Source organism: Limanda limanda, chromosome 16 (assembly GCF_963576545.1).
Source record: "Limanda limanda chromosome 16, fLimLim1.1, whole genome shotgun sequence".
Classification (NCBI taxonomy): Eukaryota; Metazoa; Chordata; class Actinopteri; order Pleuronectiformes; family Pleuronectidae; genus Limanda; species Limanda limanda.
In genome coordinates this window covers 9,004,037-9,026,092 of record NC_083651.1, presented here as the reverse complement: position 1 = coordinate 9,026,092, position 22,056 = coordinate 9,004,037, and the positions used below count along the sequence as shown (strand labels likewise).

At 41.8% G+C, this 22,056-nt stretch overlaps 1 protein-coding gene across 1 annotated transcript in view; it reads right to left on the bottom strand.

Moving 5' to 3' along the window:
* sema5ba (sema domain, seven thrombospondin repeats (type 1 and type 1-like), transmembrane domain (TM) and short cytoplasmic domain, (semaphorin) 5Ba) overlaps positions 1 to 22,056 on the bottom strand; it is a 163,563-nt gene that overhangs the window by 122,521 nt on the left and 18,986 nt on the right. The window contains exon 2 of the mRNA XM_061088125.1: positions 11,428 to 11,493. The gene's annotated coding sequence lies outside the window, so the exon portion shown is untranslated. The remainder of the gene's footprint in view (positions 1 to 11,427; positions 11,494 to 22,056) is intronic.

Here is a 22,056-nt window from a genome sequence, read left to right as displayed (position 1 = left end):
TGTGAATTCTTCTGCTGAATTCTCACACGGGCTCACTGGGACATTTCACTAGAGGGCTGAATGGAACTAGGACCTTTGTGTTCTCACATGCAGCCCCTCAGGAAAATTTCAGGAAAACGTCCGGACTTCTCTTCATGTCTGAAAGCAGCTTACGTTTCTCTTTTTTTTCATTTAGCAGAAGCATTTACTGAGCTGTGTCTGTCACAAAAAAGGCTTATACGCCATAAGCTGCTATTTTCAGCAGATCTTATACAATTATTGGATGTATGAAGGAATGACCCCAACATAAAAATGTTAATTAAACTGATCTGTTATTTAAAATAACGGCAATTTTCTGTCAGTGTTGATAAAACAAAACATAAACAAAGATATGTCGATAGACTTGAAGCATGAAATGATAGATCTGCACACAGTGGTTCAGCAAATCAGTGCTCAGACTGTTTTTCATTGAAATTATCAAAGCGTTTTTCTTCTGTAGTTTAAAACTACTTGGAACGCCTTTGATGAAATGCTTAGACTTTAAGTGGAGTTTTAACTGACTTTGAAATAACTTTTCAGAAACAATCACTGAAGGAGAAAATATTTATAACAGCTTTTTGGATGTTCCATTCCTGTCAGGTTGACACTTTCTGCTGAATTTGACAAGTCCGTGACACAGACACTCATCTCGTTCCTGCATCAAAATACATCTCATGTGTCAGATCGACAGCTAAAAATACAACTGTTAACGCAGTAAACGCCGTCTGACAATGTGATCAGCCAAACTGTGCCAGGGGACGGTTGCATGGGTTTTTATGGAAGCAACACTTTCTGAGTGATATTCTAAACCGCACTTGACTCTGTCCTTTCTTATCTTCGGAATGTTAAGTGCCAACAGGGCTTTGAAAGGGCTGAAAATAGATTATTCTTTGCCTCTGCAGGAAGAACAGTGACTTGATTACAGTGGTTTGACAAAGTAAAAGCCCGGAGAACAAAAAGTGACAATGATAATATGAGCATAATGCACATGTGCTTTTCTCTCATGACATGTTCCAAAAAATCAGGATCTCACTCAATATGGTTCCAAACAGCAGATCACGTATTTTGATTTGATTTTATCGAACAATGAGCTTGAGAATATGCTGCATTTTTGAGATGCGTGCAATTTTCCTCACAATCATAAATTCTACAGTGATTCTGCAGCGCATCTAGCTTTTTGGAACTTGTTTGGGTTTTGCCTTCATCTGTTGCTGCCAAATGAGGAGGTCAGCAGTTTGCTTTTCCGACTTTTACTGCTACATTCTATAGTTTAAAGTAATAAAGATACAGCTATGACTTCTGTGGTAAACAAATAATTCCTACACATCGGAATTTCCAGTCTTTTTCAGTTTGTTTTTGTGGTGTTGATTTAGATCCTGTGCCGTGGATGCTTTTATTTTGTGTTACCATGAGCTGGAGTTCTGTGGGCTCCGCTGAATGAAATAGAATTGAATAGAAAGCCTTTATTGTCGTGGCACAAGACAAAGCAGTACAAAGAAACAAGATAAGTAAAAACATCTGACAAAAGACAGAACCAATGAATATAAAACTAATAAATGATACGAGAATAATTTATACCGCAGTAAAAAACCACAATAATTTATAGTTTCAGATATTCGATTAAATGTGACACAGAAGAATTGTATTTTGTAAAAGTGCGACCGGGACACGCTGAGATGGAATCTGTTACAAATAAGTGGCTACCTGAGTCTTGTAACTATAGGAACTGCAGCAGCATATAACAGCATGAGTACATTAAAGCTAAATCACACCTGGAGCAAAGTGCCAACATAATCGACATCCTGCTGCTTCGAGTCATTAAGGTATATATTTTATTCTTAACTAAGGGAGGCAAATGTGAGTCATCATGTCGTTATAGATGACCTCAACAGAGTGATTATAATGTGATTAACGTCAGTGCATGACACCAGTCCACCCACACACGTGACAACTTAAAGAAAATTAAAAACAATGTAAAAGAAAAGGAAAATCTCTCAAAACTGCACTGGAGAGAACACTATTCCTTGTTTTTCAGAAAAGGGAAAAAACTTTCTAACACATCAGTCCAAAACTCCCACAACTCCTGGTTGACGTCTCAAATAGTTTGACATCTGGTAACTGGGTCATATGATTCACATCCTGCCAGGCCTGTATGGAAATACCTACATCTGTTCATTTATGTAGGTTTTTGTATATTTATTTGAATTTTCTGGACACAGGACATTACGCACTCCGAGGTTAAAACAAGGCCAGATTTGTCGGCGGTAACAATGTGTTTATGAACCACTTCGTCCTCGGAGGTGAATTCTGCCACTTCTGCGGAAACACTGTGCAAGTGATGATTTTGACTATTTGCATACAGAGAGGGGACGCACAACCTGGGCACCAGTTGTTAGAGGGAAATCGATTTGCAGACAAATGCAGTCCATCTCCAAATCCGGGCGGACACATGTAGTTACATCTAAAACATGTCTGTCTCACACATACACGCACACACACACACACACACACACACACACACACACACACACACACACACACACACACACACACAAACACATGAACAGGTAAAGTGGTCAGGTGTTGAGAAGAAACCACAAAAGCCATTTCCAGTCCACAAACTTCACAGCGTTCAGTTGGGCTGGCTGCTGTCACACCCCGCTGTTCTTACAAAGACTGACAGCAGAGGAGGAAGACGAAAGTGTCGAGGAGAGGGAGTTGAGATTGCAGGAGCCCTTTAAGCTTTTGGAAGAGCACAGCGCTTTTGAACTGTCAGACGTTTAAACTTTGCAAAAAACACTTCCTTTGTGCACGCTTATTTAAAGAAACTAAACTTTCCTGGAGGAGGGAGCGCCTCTGAATGAGCCATCACACAGATCGACGTGATTTTTAAAACTGGTTGGGCTGAATTCTCAATGAATCCTCCCAACTGGAGACGGTGAGTCAGACTCAGGGGTCTTTTTCGAACGCAGCTTAAGGTCCAGGAAGCGAGGAAACATCCGGTCTCTAATAAGACAGATGATGAAACCTGACGCCACAGTTGCTTTACACAACAGGCAGCTGTAATTAAATCCATTGTGATGTAATTAGAAGGAAAAAAAACATCCTGCATCCTGTTTTAATTGCTATGTGGTCTCACAACACGATTTCTCGTTACAGTTGTCTTGATGCGTGACCCAGGCGTTATGCCAGGAAATTTGGTGATGAAAATGAAACGGTTCTGACCACTGGTGACATTGTTTACCGCCCCAGACACACACGCGCTACATTTATAATTCCGATCGAGAGCCGTTACAACACAACACCGCCCCTCCTTTGTTGTGTTGTGATTGTGATATAATCACCTGCAGCAGGAACAAGGATTGCAGTTTATTTTCCTGATGAAATACAACAATCAAACGATTCCTTCGTCTTGTTGTTCATTTTCTCATTAGTCCTGTAAATGAGCTGTTTGATAAGGCTGAGCTGGAAGTTAGAGGCTGCAGCGTGGAGATCTTCATCAAAGCGTGTGTGTGTGGATCCAAAAATCTGAAACTATCTGTTCAAAATGGGAGACTTCTAAAGATCTAATTACGAGAATCCTTGTCAACTGATTGACACAGTCTGTTTAGTTTGATATTTTACCACTTCTCCATTAAGTTTCGTGTTCATGTGTCTATTTCCTTTCTACAGTTTAATATGCACGGAGAACATCACTAATAACACCTTCTCTCTCGCTCCCTAATTTTGGCTGAGACACGAAGGACCCACAGTCTGAAAACACACACTCACACACACCTCCTCAGTCCCAAACCTCAGAGTAATTATTTCTGTAAAGAAACCTAATTCTACCAAAAAGAGGTCATCCTGTACAAGAACGAGGATTACATGTAATCCCATTTTGATGTTGAAACGAATGTACCTCTTAAAAAATGAGCATAACGAAGTGAGAGGCTGCAATAAAACCCAGATTCCCTGAAGGTTAGTGTGAGAGTGCATACAGAGTAGAGCTGGAGCCACAGACAGACACACTTACTCTTACAATGTTTTGTACTTTCGGACCTCGATAACTCTCCCGCCAGTTAACCATAATGGCCCAAGTTATAAACACTTACTACAGATAGTAATAACCTACTAAATTAGCAGTCTGGTAATTTGTATGACGTTGGTAAGGGTTGAATTCCAGGACTGAATTATTGTCTCTGTTCGCCCCTACTGGTTGTTTATGTTGAATAAACCCTTGGTAGCTGATTGGAGCCTTTATGTTTATGTCTGTGGGATTCCTCTGGCTGTAACGCTACATCCATGCTATGCTACGTGATACCTGAGTGACCGTTCATGCAATTTGATCGGGGCATCTAATCTTTGCTGAGGAATATGACGCGTCACCTGACTCTGCTTTCTCATTCAAACAAAATTTATGCCGAGTAATATCTGTTCATGTCATGGCTTCACTTGACATTGTTTTAATCCACTGTGTCTGTTGACAAAGCAGCAGAACACAACTCTTTAATTTGGCCATTGATATCGAGGCACCAGCAGGTATAAGTGTAATCTGTGGACAATGTATCTAGATAACAGAGATAACAGAGATCACATGTTTACAGGTGTAAATAAAGCATCTGTCTTTGAAGATAAATGAAACTACAGATAACCAGGATGTGTTTGTACTGGAGACAGACGGATAAAAGTGAAATCAGCTCTGCCATCAAACCTCCAATCTCCCTGCGTCCACAACTTGCCAACTGTCTATGTCTGCAAGGGTTTCAATGAAATGTATGTCCCAAATGTCAGTGTTAATTAATTAGACGTGTGCATCATCGCACATTTAATGATGGAAATAAATAATTATTTGGGTTTTTCTGAGGACCTTCATCTTTGCAATATGCTCCCATGTCACAGACTCATCAAATAAGTGATGGGAAAAGAGACGCACCGATCTGATCTGCTCTCCTGACTAATAAGGTGCTTTGATTAAAAATGTATAGGAACCTTTTCCTCTGTTACGCTTTGAAGAAATTACTTTGATTAAACAAAGGAATCCCAGCTGGACGACTGCAACAGGAGCTGCATGAAAATTAAACTCTAGATATTCTGTATATTTGAAACTTTACTGTTGCAGCTGACTCCACCTGCGACGTGGAGGGTGTAATAAAACATTTCCGTGTCAGTGGGCAGCAGAGGAAACAAGAGAAAAGGAAAAAAATACAAATTCCCAAACTGCTGAATCGGGTCTGATTATCAAAAACACATCAATGACATTATCAATGCAGAGAACACCAGCCTGTTGTTAAACCCAAAGCATGAGATGAAACTGGCAGATATTATTTTATTATTACCGTCTTCGGGCATCAATTTATTTCTTTGATGTATTTTCTATTTTACCTTTTCAAATCAAAGTGTCTTTGTAATGGAAATAGATAATGAGCTCTCCCAGAGGAGTTAATCAAAGCTATTGTTCTCCAAGACTGAAAAAATGTGAAAAGACGTGAAAGCGAACCGATTGATTGTGTAGAGAGAGAGAAAAGAAAGAGGTGGTGTCCTTTTCTTTCATGCTATCCCTTGTTTTCACCTAGATACAGAAAGTGATTTATTTTGACAGCTCCCTCAATTAGTTTTATTTTATTCAGATGAAAAGTCTTCGTTGTGCGCTCAATAAGAGGGTTAAAAAAAAAAGAATCACAAACCGAGAGAAGAGAGGGAACTGAGCGATAAAATAACAACAGATAAAGAAAAACAATAAAATGATGGCAAGTTAACGACACCAAAATAAAAACTTGATCGTAGCTGTGAGTAATCCGCTGGCCGAGGGCCTGGTGGGTTAGATGCGACCCCACAGGAGCAGGAGAGAGCACAGTCCAGGTCTATAATTAGAAAACACACAGTGCCACTAATCCTTACTGAATGATTAAGCAGCAAACAGCAGGTTTGGGGCCAGGAGCCCACAAACCCACAGCTGATCGGCTGTGAACAGTCAAAGTCGGGTTCCCACAGAGCGAAGTAACCCACAGAGGAGACAGTGGAGCTCGGCTTTGTGATACGAGTCAGGTGAAGCTGCTGCAGCCCGAAATAAATCGAGGGTTTCAAAACGGATTTGAGAGATGTTAACACATTAAAGCTGGATTTATAGGTGTGCCTGAGGGGCTTATAGGCCCCGTATATAACCACGAGTTGAGGCTACAGGACACATGTGGACTGTTTCTTTGTAGATATTTCTGAAGAGGGTAGTTTGGACTAAGAGCGAAAAAATGGGATCAACAGAAAGTTTAAATACAAAGTTGAAGCATCTGTACGAGCCCAGCACTTTCCTCTGTATTTGTTCTGAACCTAAAGACTTCACAGTTTATTCCTAACCAAAATAACGGACGTGAAAACTCAGTCGCAATGAATCATGGGACATGGGAACAATTCACCCAGTGGAGCCTCCGTTGCTCAGTGCTGGGAGGACACATTTGGAGGCTGCATTTGGAGGAGCCTTTGAATTGGGACAGTTTAGTTGCCCCGCTGTGATTATTCTACGAATGCATTTTCTGAAGGATTCGGCCCCGTAAAACAGAAACACAGCTCTCGACTTTATTTAAACTGCACAACATCCCATCTCCACAAAATGGAGCCAATCATCTTGACCAGTTTCGGCCCTTATCACCAAAAGCTCTCAGATCTCGTCTTTCCAAATTTACCTATTTTGTCTGCCTGTTCTCCGTGACTGAAACCTCTTTTTGATCCTGAGATATTTGTTTCCTTCCAGTTTCAAATATGTTGCATGGTAGAGATGTCACACACCCACTCGCTCGCTGCAAGTTTTCCCATATGGGCTTTACTAGCAGGGGGTGTCCAGAGGAACTGACTGAGAGGATTGCGTTTTCACAAACAGCCTCTTCAGGTAATTTCAGGTAAATACTCAGACATCAGTGCACGTTGAAAAGCAGCTTTAGTGATGTGTTCTCAATAAAGTGCTTGGAATAGTTAAAATCACTTTAAACACTCATAAACCGTTTATATTCCACACTAAGCTGGGTGAAAACTCTTTTAGAAGACAGTAAGTCAGAGAGATAAAGGGAAAACATTTTAGGCCAGATTTATACGTTTTCATTGCCTCCTCCATTCAGACAAGCAGCAGCAGTCAGCTCTGGAGTTGCTGGAGAAGACAGCTAATCATTAGCCAGTTAGCCTCCATTACGGCCTGGGATCCAGGCCTGGCGATAAAGAACCAAAGGACTCAGGGCTCACGGCTTAATGATCCGAAGATCAGCGCAGGATTTACGGGCTCAGGGTTTCCACCACAGCCGGTGGACAAAAGCCGTCTCCCTTCCTTCGTCTACTCAAGCGGAGGGATTGAGTTCATAAAACCAGGAAACAATGTTGGAACGTAATGAAATCTCCCACCTATCGCGGAGAGAAAATAAAATGGAGACATCAATCACCGATGTAAAGCTTCCAGTTGATTAGATGATAAATAAAAGCCACGAACAGAACATTTCACAGCAGCCTCCTTATTAGGTTGTCTTTGAAGAGTTTGACTCGTGGTACCCTCTGGAATTTAAGTGCGTTTGGCGAAACAACTTGACTCAACCATTTCAGGCCCGGAGGATCTGGTCTGGTCTCTTGATATTGAGTCTAAGCTACCTGCTGGTGTTTGAAACAGAAATACAAACAGAAGGACGTTTATATCTGAGTTTTTCACCTCAGATCAAAGCAGGGTTCGTCAGGTCGCCTCAAATAACCTCAGAAACATCGAAGCACTGACCAGATCAAACCGTGTCTCCCGATCTCTTTGACCTTGGACTGTGCAATTGCTCATTTACTTTACATAAAACCGTTGTTCTTAAAGTGGCTCAGAACAATCCAATAATTGTTTGGCTGGCGTCTTCTAATCTCGATAAACAGATTCAGAATACTCTATAGGCGAGGGAGAAGATTTGGGGGTTGGAGGTCCAGGGGTTCCGTTTCTAGTTTGGCTTTGGTAAGATGTTTATTTATCTGAATTTCATATGCAGATAGATGTTAATAGAGATTAAGACCTAAAACACCTACAAAACATATCACTTTGTGTGAAGAAACCCTAGGAGCCTCAAAATATTGGCTGTTGACCCCAGAGGCCAATTTGTCTGTTTAACAGCATTGCCTGACATCAAAAACTCATAGTTTAGTTAGTGGAAAATTATTAGCTGGTATTTGTTTTTGTCTGTAAGTTTCGAGGACAACAAGTGACACAAAATGGTATTTAACTCAATAATAATACAATAAATACGTGTATTAATGAATATGTTGATTCATCTATTAGTAGATTAAATTATAAAGTAATTCATCCAATCCATCCATTCACTATCCTTTAAGGGTATCCTTCTCCTTTAATGGTAGAATAAAGAGGACATTTATAAGTAAAATATTATTCATTTAGTAAATCATTTGCATTAAAAATTATATTAAACAGTACTTTGTTTAAAAATACTTCAAAGAATTCATTAAGAAAATAGCATCACAAGGATGTATTTGAAGATCCTGTTTAAAAAGAGAAATAAATTATTGGATTCACAAATTTATCAATTTCAATCAGATATTTAAAAAGTAATTTCCTTTCCCGTTTGCTTTTTCACTTCCTCTTCCCTGCTGCTCTTCCTTTTTACTATTAACGGTTTGATTTGCTTCTTCATTTAGCTCCAGCATTTGAAAAGAATGAAAATCCGCAATGGGGTGTAACAAGCTCCCTGATTGCCACGATTATTCATCTACCACCTCCTCGCATCCACCGAGATCTGACACCTGCTCACGTTTCCCTGATGGTGAAACTGGAAATTTCTGAATTTTAAGTGAAAAATGTTGAGTGATGATTATTTGTTCCTTTTGAGCTTATTTGCAATGACAGAGAACATTCAAATCCTGGTGTGCGTTTATGCATCAATGTGAAGACGTCTGACAGAGCTCCTCATCGGATCCACGATTTCCAGCGCTGATCATAGCCAAGCGATGAGATCATCATCTGGCGGGTGGTTAAGGTTATGTCACATCAGCCTCGGCCCGGCGTGATTTTTACTCATCTCAGGGGACCCTCTTCATCACCGTCACCATCCCCCGATGTGGTGTGAATGACTCCTCTGTGAAACAGGCCAAGGATCTGCCAGCAGCCCCTCTCTTTGTGAGCTGAATGGGCAACGGCTCTGCCACGTTTTAAAGCACCCTAATGTACCATGGCTGGACCACAAAGGCAGCGTGGTAATTTGCCAAGGATAATGACGCTCCCTTAATTCGGCCAGCGGGGCCACAAACAGAAACCTTTAAAGAGAATCCCCATCCAGGGATGAGTCCCCTGTCCCCCCTCTCTTCTTTGCTAGGTCTCTTTCTCCCTCTGAGTCCACCCCTTCTCTCTTTCTGACCTGAAAGGAACTTGTTTTCTTCCGGCTTATTGTCATCCCAAACTAAACAGCAGCAAACAGCAGCAGGGCTGGAGGTGACAACATGCCAACCGCGACTGGAGCCGCCGATCTCGTCCCAGAGCAGAGAACCAAGACAAACACAGGGGTGCTTCCTCAAAGCAGCCGGAGACGGAGAGCCGCCACCGCCGCCGCTCTGCTCCAATGACACATATTAGGGAAAGACATTTAGGCCACAAATTGAATCGAGCAGAGTAAGTGGAAGCAGACAAGTGCTGAGCAACAACAGAACATGAGCAAATGCCAGGGCCGGCCTTCAGGGATATTTAATACAAAGGGTGAGAAGTAGGTGAGATTGGAGAAAAGTGGTTTGTGCCATTCATGATAAATTGGTCTCTCTGTTCCACGAGGTGTTTTGTTTTTCGAGAGCGACGCTTTATGTGATGAGTTAAATGTTCAGTCTCCCTTTGAGGATCGTTTCAAACCCACAACGTACAAGATGCCGGTTTATTCAGAGCCATAATCAGGCGATAAATCCTGAAGAGATTTCTTTTATACCTGCGATAAAGTTGCTCTTTCGACAGATTGTACCTGGTGCTCTGCAGCAGATAAATGAGGGATTATAACATTTAATGATCTTGTTGTGGGAGTTTGGGGGATTTGTGTGTTTTCTTTACGGCTTTGGGCAATATGTTCGCTCCGTATCCTCACATCTGTGTTTATTCACATAATCTCTACTCATGCCTGGAAGGAAGATACAGAATAAAAATGTTTCATTTAACACTTAAACCCAAGAACCATATTTTTCATAATTGAAATTTTCATGTTTGATAGTCGAGTTAGTCCCCGAGGAAGTTTGGTTCATATTCAATTATTCTTTCGTTGACTTTATAAACCATCTTGCATTGTTATTGTGTCGTGACTTGGGCTTGTGATGTCATCAAAAGGAAACTAACTTCAAAAAACTATTACCAGTAACCTCAAGGTCCTCTAACTAATAAAATTCAATCCATTTCCTTAATTTAGTTTAACCTAAACAATCAATCAAATTGTATTTGTATAGCCCATATTCACAAATCCCAGTTTGTCGATAGATCTTAACAAGGTGTGACATTCTCTGCCCTTGTCATCAGCAAGAGGGGAAACTAAAATAATGGATTGTTCTTCCTAAAGCTTTTGACACAAACACAAAATGTTGTGCAGCCTGTGTAGTTAGAAAACCTGCAACCTCTGTCCCACGTGTCATCACCCTCACTCTCATCCAGTGCTCCTTGTCAGATATCCGCACTGAACTCTCAAATAAACTCTCAAAGTGCCTCAAAAACCAGCGCAAAAAAATATCAAAAAACGATGAAATAATTGTCTCATCACAGCTGTATCACCGTATACTGTCACAGGCCTATACTTATGTGTAGTATCAAAGCAGATCTGTAGTTGATGCCAGAGGTCCACGTCACTGTGAACATTTCTACTTGTGTGTTTCTGTGTCATAATTAATGCAGTAGAATGTAAAAAGGATTATTCTCCATTTTAAATGTTCGAGAGAGAGAGAGAGAGAGAGAGAGAGAGAGAGAGAGAGAGAGAGAGAGAGAGAGACGGGGGGTGGCAAAGGCAAAACAGCCCATCTCTCCACCCGTCACCCCTACCTCTCTCCCTGCTTATCCTCCTCTCCTCCGCCTCCATTTCCGTCCTCTAACTGCTGCTTTTCAAATCACTTCACTCAGAATAAAGGGCCTTCACCCAAAAGAATAAAAAAAAAGACTGCCTTGCTTTTTACTACTGAGGCTGCAGAGATGTGGGGAGGGACTGGATGGGTGGGGTAAGGACACTTATAGAGCTGAATAAAGAGAGATAAAGAATAACAGCCAATACTTCTTCATAGAGATATCCAGAGGAGCGGAGAGGAGTTTTGCATTTGCCGGAGCAATTGAGGAGATACGGGGAAAAAAATTGAAATAACGATTGTAGAAAAAAGCTGAAATTCAGGTAAAAGATGCATAAACTTATAGAAGAAATGTCTGGAGGTGACAAGGAAGTGAAAGAAAGTGAAAGTACTCACCAGCTAAGCATCACTGGGGGTGTGGGGACGGGGCGGAACGGGCCGTCTGTCCTTTTCAAACTGATTCTGGAGGAAGAGAAAGAGGAAGGGGGATGGGTGAGTGTTTCGGTAGCTGCTCGCCGCCTTCTGCCGGAGCTCTCATAAACAAACCGCCAACTTTTTCAATGGGCTGGAGAGGGCGGAGCAGGAATGGCATTTAATCCGAGACTTCATGGGGTTTGGGGGGGGGGTGGTGCAGGAACAGAGGGGCCTACGAGTTGTAGTAAGTGGACGATAACAAAACCACAAAGTTCTGCCCAGTTCAAAACACAATAACCTCCAAATGTGGTTGAACCCTAGCGGACTGGTGCTGCACAGGAAACAGAGGCCCGCCACACTCCACTGTAAATTACCAGTACAGATGTAATGAGGTGAGCCGACGCCTAATTAATTGCTTTGAATCAGACACAGATGCTAATATGCAGAGACCACTTTGGGGTCCAAGCTTTTTGATCTTGATGGCAAAGAGCAAATTGGTACAAATGGCCCCAGCCGGTTTCTACGGTAACCAGCAAGAGCTCCTCAGACTCGCCATATCCCTCATGTGGCGTCAACTGCCGCGATGTGGCCGCTGTTTCCTTCACTTTCACACAGCACGGCAAAGACATATAAAAGAGGGATTGTTTATTGTCGCCCGATCGCTCCCGTGAGACTGATGACTTCCTCTGTGATGAGCAGGATAATCAATCGTGTATTTAAATTGCTGCTGCTCATTAGCATGAATGCAGATCTTAACAAAAATACATTCACTTCCTTATCGATTAATGCTGATTAGTTTTACAACAAACTTATTTCCCAGAATGTCAAGAGTCCAAAACGTATTCGAAATCAATTTATAACAACGGAAAACAAGGACATGGGGCCAATTCTCACACTTGAGAAGCTGGAACCAGATGATTTGGGGCATGGTTGTTTCATAAATGTCAATTAATTGCTTATCAAGGTGATTTACAACTATTTAAACATCTGGTTAAAATTCCTCCGAGCAGATTCTCCAGACTCTGGACAGACAGGGTAGCAGGTAAGTAAAAGCACTTAAGGGGATTCTCTATGGAGCTAAGCTTAGAATTTAGGGCCGAGCAGCGGGAAGTGTCCAGTCAAACAAAAGGAAAACCTTCCCATAATCTCCAATGTCATTGCAGGATCAGGCTTTGTTCACTGCAACAAGTGAGGGGGAAGAATTCTCATAAACTACCTAGTGTGGAACCTTTAGTCCACACACACACACACACACACACACACACACACACACACACACACACACACACACACACACACACACACACACACACACACACACACACACACACACACACACACACACACACACACACACACACACACACACACACACACACACACACACACACACACACACACACACACACACACACACACACACACACACACACACACACACACACACAGCTCAGTCTCCCACAGCGATGCCTCTGCACCAGAGACTGTCAGCCAAAGAAAGCTGGGACAAGTTCAATCTGCTCAGTAAAACTTTGTTGAGACGACTGACAGGAAAGTGACCTTCATCCTGATACGAAACACTCTGCAGAGTTGAGGTTTGATCAAATAAAAAAAAACGGCAGTGTTAGATAACATAAGAACCACTGCTGGGTTCACGATTTTGTAATAGCAGCCCACAAAGAAGATTGTTTCTGCTCAAATTTAAATAAATCTTACGCTCACTGATTGCTGTTTCCCAAAATGAAAAAACTGATCCAGCCAGTCCAAGCTGTGTCAGGGGAAAAATAGCGACAAGTGTGAATAAGATTGACTTAACTGTCACTATATTTCTTATTCTGCAAATTTACTGCGAAATAACACCCACTCCAAGAAAATGGAAAAACAACTACAACATGATGTCAAACTGAACGATAAAGTGAAAACAGAATAGCAATTCAGCTAAATTATTAACATCAACACAATCGTCAAAAACGATTCTCAAAGCAACAAGAGGAAGGATCGAAAGCGAAACTCAAGTGCCACCAGCACCCACGTCCTTTAAATAGCAAAGACACTTTCATGCATCTACGTGACGATTGGCATGTTTGTGTTAATTGAGGTGTGGTCCATCCCTATGCTGGTGCATTGCTAAGTGCTCTGATAGGTGGAAGCACAACACACGTACATTCTGCTTTGGACAAACATGTTGTCATGTTTATCATTTTAGGCACCGTACGAGCAGTTTGTTTTCCTCTGCAGAGACGAGGAAATTTAAAATAACAATCTGCTTTTTTAGAGGGAATAATACATTTTACTCTTATTGGTTTACTGAGTGTTATCCTCATAACACATCAATGATTAAATAAGACACTCCGGACAACCTTTTCAAACCATTCACCCAGTGCTTCAACCTTTTTACTCATTATTCTGCAGATACACTGGCAGCTACGTGAGACTTGAGGATCGTGAAAGTCATTAGGATTCATCAACTGGGAACCATGAAGGCCAGCATCAATTTCCATAGCAACCTATTCAGTAATTATTGAGAAACTGTACTTTGGAATAGAGCAGGCAACCAATCGATTAAGTGACATGGTCATCCCCACAGTTAAGTGACCAGTGTTGCTAATAGACCTTTCTTACCAAAGATAGAAAGCAGCAACATATATACAGCAGCCACTCGCATCTTCTGATAACTGTGTGTGTGTGTGTGTGTGTGTGTGTGTGTGTGTGTGTGTGTGTGTGTGTGTGTGTGTGTGTGTGTGTGTGTGTGGAACTTGAGATGCTCTATAACCAGCAGGAGTCCTGATATCAGGCAGACTAAGCAGTTCTCAAAAGGTCTTTGTGCCCTCATGTGAAACTTTCCGTCAAAAACTTTTGCAGCTCACCACATGCGGCGCATCTTCCAGATTCCTGTCCGCAAGAGGTCGTAATCAACGGTCGCCATCGGATCCAGCAGTGAAATCAAATTCACCTAATTAAGCTGCAGTTACTGGTAACTGAATCAGACAGTTTAATGCAGACGTAGCGGGAAGCAGGTGAAGAGGCGAGTTAGAAAACAGCAGGAGCGTCTAACAATCGACAGCTCGTGGAGTTTATATGTCTCACAAACACACAGAGGGCCACACGTTCAAACAGTAGGTTCTTCGTCAGGGCAGTGAAGCAAATTAGCCAATTACAAAGCAAATTATTGCCCGCAGCTTTCCTGTTAACAGACAGGCGCAGCATGATGGTGCTTAACAAAGTTTTTGTGTGAGGGCAAGACGCACTACATGATGTAAACAATGGCACAAGACACTGGCACTCCAGAAAATCTCTCAAAACAGTCTGTTTATTCATTAAATATCTGACCTTCAATTATCCTTCACAATGTTTACCGTCATCAATGCTGCTTAAACCTTTATCTTGATGATGTTTTCCTACACTTGACACCTATAGCACTTCTGTCCGTCCTGGGAGAGGGATCCGTCACATGTGGCTGTCTCTGAGGTTTCTACATATTTTTACCCTGTAAAAAGGGTTTTTAGTAGTTTTTCCTTAGTCTTGTTTAGGGTTAAGGACAGAGGATGTAACACCATGTTAAAGCCCTGTGAGACAAATTGTGATTGGTGAATATGGGCTATACAAATAAAATTTTATTGATGGATTGATTTAATGAACAAAAGTGTGAACTCTCACCTTCATATTTTTGTTTTATTATAAATCTTACTTTACACGTTATCTAAGCTGCCATCAAGTGTTACAAATTCTTAACCAAATTTCAGAATTAATTTTTTTACTAAAAACTAAATTAGTTTGTGTTTTGTGAAACCACTTGTGACGACTTTTGCTTTGTTCCACTGTGAGAATGTTACACAACAAGTAGTCTGGACTGATGCCACAGGGCAGTTTGGACCCTGAGGTTCACGATGCTGATGCCAAACTCTGACCCCAACATCTTCAGCCTCAGCAGAAAATCAGATTCTAACATTATCTCAAGCTGCTGACCTGTGCCTGCAGGAGTTTGTGCCGTGCAACTCTGACACATGATGGCTGATGACTTGCATGAATAAGCAGGTATACAGACGTTCCCTAATAAAGTCATTGTACTTCACATTTCAGGTTGAAAATTCCGGATTAAATCAAAAACACTGAGAATTTCAAATGAGTAATTATTGTTTTAGAAATTTGGCAAGATGCCTGAGCTCCACCACGCAGAGAGCACCCTCGGCGTCTCTCTGCTCAGCCTCCCCGACCCCTCACATTCACGGATCGATGAGATTTGGCCAATTTGGTTTTTTACTTGCCGCGTCTCAATTACTGCAAGTCACTTTTCCTGTTCAAGAAAACCAGCAAAACCTGAGGCCAAGCACACGGCAAACTTGTAAAGAACATTGTTTTTAGTTGTGTGACGGGATGCTACTGATGATCTGGGAAGGGAAAGAGAGAGAGTGGGAGACGGAGCCCGAATGCATTCAAGAGGCGGATGGCTGTTGTAGTGTGGTCACAAGAGAACACACACACACACACACACACACACACACACACACACGTATTCTGCTTCCCAAAAAGTCGAGTCCTACAGACAGGGCGGTTTAACTTGCACAACGTGAAACCATGGTATCACGTTGACGGGCAAAGTCATCCATTCCCCTTGTTACGCTCCTCGAGCCCCAGCCTCTCTACAGTGGAGATAGTGGCTCGGTTTCCAGCCCGGGCTCATGTGTCCTTGGCTTTACATCATAGCTCTTGACACCTGTGTATATACGGCGTGACCTCTGACCCCACTCCCTCCCCGTTCTCGGAGACAATCTCTCCGGGTTAGTGGAGAGGTCACATTTTGTTATTACGAGAGTGGTGACAAATGACGAAAAGGTCACCGCTGAGATGTAAACAAGGACTGAGATTCAACACATCAGAGAGTCGCTAATGTAAATGTGGGCCGGATGGCTGTTTGCGTCCACACCTCCATGTATATACTGTAAGTGTTACATAAAGCTACTTCCTGTACTCAGCTTCAGGAGAAGTGCTCGTGCCATGCGTATGTGTTTCTATACACTTGAGCTCACTAAGCTCCAGTGGGTCTCTGTGGTAATTAAGTGGCACCTCCATTAAAGAAGCCTGCGGCGAGCATTCGCTTTAACACCACAAACTGCACAGATGACCAAGTGGCTTAGAGAAATGGTGGGGAGCTAACAACGCTATTTAAATGCATCGATTTTCAGGAATGAAACTTCACCTCGTGCAGGCCGTGCTCCGTGAAACACGGTGAAATACTTCATATTAATTATATTCCTTTAAAGGTGCAAATGAAGGCAACATTGTTACCATTGCTATAATCTGAATTCTGTTGATATAAGCTACTTTATTGATCTCAGAACGGAAGAAATTTAGTCAGGGACAGTCTGAGCAGCATCTGCATCAGAAATGATAGATGTAATGGTTGTTTAAAGAAGACATGTGATGCTTTTTCAGTTTCATATGGGTTTTTTTGTGTGTGTAAAAGTTCTGAAAAGTTGGAGAAGTTTGTAGTAATTAAGGGAGGAGTTGACCAATCAGAATCAGAATTCTTTTAATTGCCAAGTATATTAACACATACAGGAAATTGCCTTGGTGTGGTTGTTGCATTGGACATAAAACAACAATCGGACATAAAACAACAATCGGACATAAAACAACGATATATACAGTAAGAACAATAAATAATCAGCAGTGACATGTGCATAAACACAGCGGAATTAAAAAGCCAGAGCGCACAATGAATTCTAAAGTGCACTATAAATGTACAGCTACTGCTCGGTGTCGACAGTGTAAGACATTTTTGTTATTTCAAATGATAAGCTAATCATAATTAACTTAATGGACTCAATGGTATTAAACTGAGAGTGGAGGCGGACATTTCCTGCACACGCTGGAGATGGTTGGCCAATCACAACAGAGTGGTTCCAGTTTGCCAAACAGAGCAGACTGGGTGGGTGGGCTCCAGACAGGAGCTAAAACCAAGAGTTTAAGACAGAGGCTGAAAAGAGGATCTGCAGCAATGATGAGGGAAATGATGTGTGTTTTTTAGAGAATTTAAACCTTTACAATCCCAACACTATTTAAAATGATGAACACAAATATGAGCAGAATATGTCTCCTTAAATAAGGCTGTAGATTATGAATGCAAACAGGTAAACAGGTATTTCTAAGAAAACCTTTTCTAGGAAAGAGCCCTGTTCCGAGGTGTAAGGAGAGATATTTCTCCCACTCAGGTATGTATTGTTGTAAGTGACATCTATTTTAGCGCCGCTGCTCAGGCCCTCCATCACTGGGGCCTGCTTCACAGTAGTCCTTGTGTTGTGGATTAGTTTGCTGCAGGAGTTAAGAGGGTTACACAACCAGGTGTTTTGTGCCGTGGGAACATTTTACATTATCGAGCGATTTAGCCATGGACCTACACGAGATGTGTTTTCTGCGTCCTTGAGTGGTCGCCTGTGGAAAGGCTGCTCACATTCATGTCAGTGAATTTAGTCGTTCCAATTACAGTTTGCTGTGCTGGTGCAGAGTGAAGTGCACTGCCTGGGGATCCAGTTGTCTGCAGGCAGCGACCGGCAACAACCTCTGCTTCAGCCCGACATTACATTACGAAGCCGAATATTGATCCACATATCTGAACAGTGCAGCAGACAAATGGCCGTGCCGGTCTCGCCAAGCCGGCAGAATGAGACATGACTTCTTTTTTCACACATTTGACACAAACATATGATGCACATTTGGGCACTAAAAACATTTATCCCTTTTCAGTCTGTTGCAATAACTGTTTGAACTTATTCTGCCTCTTTCTGCTTTAGCCCCAATTAGCTAAAAGAGCCGACGTGATGCAACTCTTGAGGGGGCTTTAAATGAGAGATTGCATTTACATCTACAATGTGCTTTAAATTCAAACCACATATCCTTTACCGCACATTTACATAATGGGGCAGTCAGGCTCGGTCGTGAACTATAGGAGAGTGAATAACAAACTAGAAGTGAACATCAGTGAGACAGGAGCCTCCATAATGTTTGAAAAGAGTCTAATCCTCACACTGGCTGCTGGAAAATTAATCCTTCCTTTTCTTTTCTCTTCTTTTTCAAACATGAACAATGCCGACACCACAACAGACACACCGGATCACTGGAGCTGGAACAGATAGCCACTTCCATTTTGGATTAATTTCAAAGTCCTGAGTGTGAGCCAATCTCTGATTAAATCTTTTTATCTTCGTTCTTTTTTAGTGGCAAAATGTCACTTCAAGACAGATATGTAAGTTCTGTGAGAATAAATGTGTGAGTTTTACAGGAAAATAGGATATTATCTCCAAGTTTGAATAGTTAAAAAATAAATGGAGGTTTGTGTTGCAACATCCACTTTCATTCTGGATCCAGTTCCTTGCTGGCAGAATACCCAAAACTGTGAAATCTCTCCTCAAAATTCATCTTGGCACCGTCACTTTCACTAGTGAGAAGTTCTGAATCAGCGTCTGAAGTATTTGGATGAAGTAATGTCTGAAAACAGATGTACAGTATACTATGTTGTAAACATCTGTTATTTGAATGTGTCCGTTACCTAATGTCCTGATGTCTCTCTCACTTTCACGTAATGTGACTAGTGATCTCAGCTGAATCTATGAGTTTAAGTTATTTTTTGGATCTATACTTCAAAGAAAAATCGATTCAATATTAGAATAGAAACAGTTGGTCCGATAAAAAGTGTCGGTTACGAGCCTCTAACAGGAAATCTGTGTTTTATTGCCTATTATTCCTGCCAAAGAGGTTAAGTTTTCAACTGAATTTGTTTGTGAGAAGGATTTCACAATGGAACTGTGACAATTGTGAAATTCTCCTGCCAACCAAGACCGAGTGACAGGTAGACAGAGTAATGAGTGAAAGAATTTCTTGGGAACTGCATTGCTCAACTGTAGCTGAAACTTTGAGTTGTGACTGTCTGAGTGGATGCTTTCAACTTTATGTATGATGGCGTGGGCGAGCGCTGTGCAAGCGTCGTTATACAGCTATACAATGCACCAACCGTAAAAGAAAAACATCAAGTTACAGATCGCTTATGTTACTATGACAAGTGTCAAGTGCTTCTTGGTTTATTATGAAAGTGTTGAGGGACAAATTCAACGTTTTTTCAACGTATTGACCAACATATAATAATAATATATCGAAATCACATATCTTTTTTCCCTTATATCGGCAACTGACCCCAACAACTGGTACCGAATGGGTTCTAATTATAGAACCGCTCTGCTAATCTTGATGCATAACAGTCGGGGGTTTGAAAGAAATTAGATTCAATAACAGATTCGATAAAATACTATCAAACCGCAGCCTTAAGGTCACATCTGTCAATACATATGGATCTTTGGAGCGTACAAGAGTCGGAGCTGCTTGTGCCACCATGTCCAGCATGAGCTCCACAATTATAATCCTGAACAAAGCTTTGTGAGATTATCACCAACAGCGCCCACTCCAACCCTCCGTCCCTCATTATCCAGAAACACTTGGTCTCAGTTTCCCTCTCACTTTTCATCCACCTCACATCTCAGCAAAGGAAAACACAGACAGTAGCTGCATCATTAAAACATTTACAGTGACCGGATTCAGCAAAATCCCCCGACTTTGTGGGCGGAGAGCAGCTGCACTCAGGAACACAGAGAGATAGAAATTATTCTTTCTTGCAGTCGTGAAGTGGTGACTTCTCTCTCAGGAGGGCAGCCGGTATGTGGCAGGGGAAGGCGAAGAAAACCGCTGGCACCTGCCGCTCAAATGCATATTTACTCCAGTGGACTCTGAGGCCTCCTGAGGATAAGGAAAGGAAGGACGGGGGCGAGGAATTATTTATCAAGCACCGGCTTCCAGAGGAAAAGAAATGATAAAGCACCGTGTTTTCCCTGTTGGTCAGATGCCATCAAGGGAAGAAGTGAGCTGAGCTGAGCAGAAGCCGGAGTAACCATCACCCAGACTGAGGAAGGAAGAAAGAAAGAGAGTGGGCGATGAGGAGGAGGAAACAAGAGGGACGAGAGGGGAAGGGCACATTGCAGCACCACGCAAATCCAGAGAAATACACATCTTTGGGGAGAACATGCCTGCAGAAGTCTTGTACAGAAAAAAAGAACTAAAACTAAAGTCTGTTTCCTTGACAGGATGCAGTTGCATCAAAGCAAATTCAAACAGAGACTCAGCTGTATAAAGGCAATCAGGAGCCTGTTCAGCTGCAGAAGCTGTACAGACAATATGCCTTTTTTCCCTCCACTATGTAAATTATGAGTAGAAAATTGAGTGAAGGTTCCAATCAGCCTAATGTTTTACGTGCATTAAGGTAACTTGGCTTTCAGTGTGCAGCGCAAAACAACTCATGATGTGAAAATCAAACTGCCCATATGGAAACGGGAGGAGAATTAGAATAAACTCTACAACTGAACATGATGTGGTCTGACCTTATAACTGCTTACAACTTGGCATTTTAAAAATCTACGAAAACCTACATTACGCTCAGCAGAGCACAAATCTACGCCAAGGTCCAACGGTTCCCTTAAATTCCAGACACCAAATTGCACTCATCCCCTCAAAGATCCATGAATTATTCCCTGTGAAGTGTGAAAATGTCAAAGAAGCACCCTATCTTGCAATGTTGAAGGAAGTGATAAAGGAACTACTGGATCAATGACAAAAGTTGAAGGATTCTTTTTTCGCCCATTTCTCATCCTTCCAACCAGTTTTGTAGATTTCTGTCGAGTAGTTTTTTCAGAAAATTCTGCTGACAATCAAACAAACCAACAAACAGGGGTTGAAATAAATACAATATATATCCATGATCATGAACTCCAGAAAATGTCCCAACTATTGGGTCCGGACTGTCTCTGGAGTTTGCCCTTTACATGTGAAGAACATAGTAGGAGATTGTCCGAATCCGATGCATTCACAAAAACAGGCAGGAAAAACTTTGTGGGCTGTCAAGGACAAATTACTCGGACATTTGCGTTCCTGTATATAGCAATAATTTCCAGAGAATATTTGGAATTCAGTGCAGGTACAGGTGGAGGTGCTCTGCCAAGTGCATGTCAGAAAGCAGCTTCATGTGTCTATGTGAGCATTACACCCCTGTGTGATAGTTAACATGTCATTCACTACACATTTCTAGTTTGAGACTTTCCTCCAGCTTTCGGCGCCTGGCTGCAGGGATTCGCTCCTTCTCAGCCACAAGAGCATGACTGGGGACCAGCACTGATTGGTTGGATGATAATGTCTCGCTCATGTTCATCGTGAAGGTGTTGGATCAGTTTAGGTTCTGGGTTCTGTGCAACCTGAATGTGTGTGTGTGTGTGTGTGTTGAAATAGTGAAACAGGAAAACAACCTCCTTAATCTGTAGCCACGAAGCTGGAAGCACACTATTATGTGTGATATTTTGTAGCATTATCGTTTCCTTTTATAGGAACGAAAAAAGGTTCGGCCAAACCATGAAACAGCCCCAGAACAAAAGTGCATAACTGTGTGACTTCTTTCGGGTTTTTTTACCTTTTGAACATCAAACACTTCCAGCCTGTGGGCTTGAAAGGTGGCGCTGACACATTTGTAGCTTGCTTCTTTTTAGAGGATTGCAACTGTGGATTCACCGCAGTTAGAAT